This window comes from Scyliorhinus torazame, unplaced genomic scaffold (assembly GCF_047496885.1).
Source record: "Scyliorhinus torazame isolate Kashiwa2021f unplaced genomic scaffold, sScyTor2.1 scaffold_517, whole genome shotgun sequence".
Taxonomy (NCBI): domain Eukaryota; kingdom Metazoa; phylum Chordata; class Chondrichthyes; order Carcharhiniformes; family Scyliorhinidae; genus Scyliorhinus; species Scyliorhinus torazame.
In genome coordinates, this window is record NW_027308244.1 from 133,942 (window position 1) to 138,346 (window position 4,405).

Below are 4,405 nucleotides of genomic sequence, written 5' to 3' on the forward strand. Positions count from 1 at the left end.
TAATTGTTTATCGGGTGCTCCCTCAGTGTTGTAATTGTTTATCGGGTGCTCCCTCAGTGTTGTAATTGTTTATCGGGTGCACCCTCAGTGTTGTAATTGTTTATCGGGTGCACCATCAGTGTTGTAATTGTTTATCGGGTGCTCCCTCAGTGTTGTAATTGGTAATCGGGTGCTCCATCAGTGTTGTAACTGGTTATCGGGTGCTCTCTGTGTTGTAATTGTTTATCGGGTGCTCCACCAGTGTTGTAATTGTTTATCGGGTGCTCCGTCAGTGTTGTAATTGTTTATCGGGTGCTCTCTGTGTTCTAATTGTTTATCGGGTGCTCCCTCAGTGTTGTAATTGTTTATCGGGTGCTCCCTCAGTGTTGTAATTGGGTATTGGGTGCTCCGTCAGTGTTGTAATTGTTTATCGGGTGCTCCCCTCAGTGTTGTAACTGGTTATCAGGTGCTCTCTCAGTGTTGTAATTGGTTATCGGGTGCTCTCTCAGTGTTGTAATTGGTTATCGGGTGCTCCGTCAGTGTTGTAATTGTTTATCGGGTGCTCCCTCAGTGTTGTAATTGTTTATCGGGTGCTCCATCAGTGTTGTAATTGTTTATCGGGTGCTCCCTCAGTGTTGTAATTGTTTATCGGGTGCTCCACCAGTGTTGTAATTGTTTATCGGGTGCTCCACCAGTGTTGTAATTGTTTATCGGGTGCTTCGTCAGTGTTGTAATTGTTTATCGGGTGCTCTCTCAGTGTTCTAATTGTTTATCGGGTGCTCCCTCAGTGTTGTAATTGTTTATCGGGTGCACCCTCAGTGTTGTAATTGTTTATCGGGTGCACCATCAGTGTTGTAATTGTTTATCGGGTGCTCCCTCAGTGTTGTAATTGGTTATCGGGTGCTCCCTCAGTGTTGTAATTGGTTATCGGGTGCTCCCTCAGTGTTGTAATTGGTTATCGGGTGCTCTCTCAGTGTTGTAATTGGTTATCGGGTGCTCCATCAGTGTTGTAATTGTTTATCGGGTGCTCCGTCAGTGTTGTAATTGTTTATCGGGTGCTCCGTCAGTGTTGTAATTGTTTATCGGGTGCTCCGTCAGTGTTGTAATTGTTTATCGGGTGCTCCCTCAGTGTTGTAACTGGTTATCGGGTGCTCCCTCAGTGTTGTAACTGGTTATCGGGTTCTCCCTCAGTGTTGTAATTGGGTATCCGGTTTCCCTCAGTGTTGTAATTGACTATCGGGTGCTCAGTCAGTGTTGTAATTGGGTTATTGGGTGCTCCCTCAGTGTTGTAATTGGGTATTGGGTGCTCCCTCAGTGTTGTAATTGGGTATCGGGTTCTCCCTCAGTGTTGTAATTGACTATCGGGTGCTCCGTCAGTGTTGTAATTGGGTGCTCCCCGAGCGTTGTAATTGGTTTTCGGGTGCTTCCCTCAGTGTTGTAATTGGGTATCGGGCGCTCTCTTAGTGTTGTAATTGACTATCGGGTGCTCCGTCAGTGTTGTAATTGGGTATCGGGTGCTCCCTCAGTGTTGTAATTGGGTATTGGGTGCTCCCTCAGTGTTGTAATTGGGTATTGGGTGCTCCCTCAGTGTTGTAATTGGGTATCGGGTTCTCCCTCAGTGTTGTAATTGACTATAGGGTGCTCCGTCAGTGTTGTAATTGGGTATTGGGTGCTCCCTCAGTGTTGTAATTGCAAAGCAGTGGGGCTGAAAGGGTCGCAGTCCTCAGCAACGGCAGGGAGCTGGATAGACACGATAGGTACAGCTGCTTCAGGAGGGACAGAGGTGCAGGAAAGGGGAGTTGCCTTTTTGATTAAGGGCAACGCCACGGCAGTAGTCAAGAGATGAAATAACCGAGGAATCATCCAGCAATGTTTTGTGGGTGGAACTAAGGATGGGATGGTGACCTCAGTGGGATTGTACCCAAATAGTCAACAGGAATTAGAAGATGAAATGTGCAGGGAGATTGGGGAAACTTGCAGGAGTAATAGGGTGGTCACACTGGGGGATTTTAATTTTCATAATATAGTCTCGGTCAAGGTTGGGGGTGAGGGAAAGAGTGAGTGTGCAAGAGGGTAGGGGGAGAGGGCGGGAGGAGTCTGAGGGGGAGTGGGTGGGAGGAGCCTGAGGGGGAGAGGGTGGGGGGGAGACAGAGGGGAAGAGGGTGGGGGGGGGGAGTCTGAGGGGGAGAGGATGGGGGGAGACAGAGGGGGAGGGGGTGGGGGGGGGAGACAGAGGGGGAGAGGGTGGGGGGAGAGGGTGGGGGAGACAGAGGGGGAGAGGGTGGGGGGGGAGACAGAGGGGGAGAGGGTGGGGGGGGAGAGGGTGGGGGAGAGAGGGGGGAGACAGAGGGGGAGAGGGTGGGGGGAGAGGGTGGGGGGAGACAGAGGGGGAGAGGGTGGGGGGAGACAGAGGGGGAGAGGGTGGGGGAGACAGAGGGGGAGAGGGTGGGGGAGAGGAAGACAGAGGGTGGGGGGAGACAGAGGGGGAGAGGGTGGGGGGAGACAGAGGGGGAGAGGGTGGGGGGCGGGGGAGAGACAGAGACTAAACACCAGTCCTGAAGTGAGCAGGGAGAGTGGGGGAGGGGAAAGTGTCAGATATTTATCAGGATTTGTTGGAGGCAAAGGAAGACAGAGGGGGAGAAGGGGGGGGGGGGGGGAGACAGAGGGGCAGATGTGGGAGGCGGGGGAGAGACAGAGACTAAACACCAGTCCTGGAGTGAGCAGGGAGAGTGGGGGAGGGGAAAGTGTCAGATATTTATCAGGATTTGTTGGAGGCAAAGGAAGACAGAGGGGGAGACAGAGGGGGAGAGGGTGGGGGGGAGAGACAGAGGGGCAGATGTGGGAGGCGGGGGAGAGACAGAGACTAAACACCAGTCCTGGAGTGAGCAGGGAGAGTGGGGGAAGGGAAAGTGTCAGATATTTATCAGGATTAGTTGGAGGTGGAGGAACTGAAGGGCAAGTGGGAGGAGGAGTTAGGTGGAGAGTTAGAGGCGGGTCTGCGGGCAGACACCCTAAGCAGGGTTAATTCCTCCTCACCATGTGCCAGGCTCAGCCTAATCCAGTTTAAAGTGGTACACCGGGCACACATGGCAGCGGCGAGGATGAGCAAGTTTTTTGGGGTAGTAGATAGATGTGCGAGGTGTGCAGGAAGCCCAGCAAACCACGTCCACATGTTTTGGGCATGTCCGAAGCTCAGAGGGTTTTGCTGAAGCAATGTCCAGGGTGCTAGACACGTGGGTGGTGACGAATGCAGAGGCAGCGATCTTTGGAGTGTCAGAAGACCCGGGAGTTCAGGGAGTGAAGGAGGCCGACGTTCTGGCCTTTGCCTCCCTGGTAGGCCGTAGATGGATCCTTTTAACGTGGAGGGACTCGGAGCTCCCCCGAGTGTGGAGACTTGGCTCAGTGACATGGCTGGGTTTCTCCAGCTGGAGAAAATAAAGTTTGCCTTGAGGGGGTCAATGCTGGGGTTCTCTCGGAGGAGGCAGCCGTTCGTCGAGTTTCTCGGGGAAAATTAATGTCAGCAGAAGCAGCATTGTGAAGAGGGGGAGGAGAGGTGCAATATGGTTAAGGGATGTACAGAAGGGGTTGGGTGGGAAATGTCTAGTCTACCATGTTGATGGTTATGTTATAATTGCTTTTGTTATTGTTATAAAAATTATGCAAGTACTTCAATAAAATGTTTTTTAAAACAACTAAATTGTAGCATCGTCTGGCCGTGTTTATAAAATGGGTTTTATTAAACAGATTGAGGGCAGTCCCAGAATGTTGCTGTGCCTTTATTATTTCAATAACGCTTGGCTTTAATCAATTTCCAGCTTTCTCTCCCCGAGGAAAGTTGATTTTGAAGCTTGGACGACGCAAAGAGAATCTTTCCTCGGTGAGCAATCCTCAGACAGGAGTTCTAACCTGAGAGAAACAGAATAAATGTCAATGTGTGTTTGTCCGGCATTATTGGGGTTTCATTATTCTAATCGGCACTCAAGCGTTGGGCTCGATTTTGTTTTTTTGGGAGGTGTGGGCTGGAGTCTCAGTGTCTCTGGGGGTGAGTGGGGGGGGGGGAAGAAGAGGCAGGAGTCAGTGTCTCTGGGGGGAGTGGGAGACCGGTGACATTTGCACACCAAGGGTTGGGTGAGTTATTCCAGTGAACAAGATGTCGTGTGGGAGCTGGAGGGAACGCAGCCTCAGGAGGGGATTAAGGAGGTGGAGTGTGGGAGCTGGAGGGAACGCAGCCTCAGGTGGGGATTAAGGAGGTGGAGTGTGGGAGCTGGAGGGAACGCAGCCTCAGGTGATTAAGGAGGTGGAGTGTGGGAGCAGGAGGGAACGCAGCCTCAGGAGGTGATTAAGGAGGTGGAGTGTGGGAGCAGGAGGGAACGCATCCTCAGGAGGGGATTAAGGAGGTGGAGTGTGGGAGCTGGAGGGAACGCAT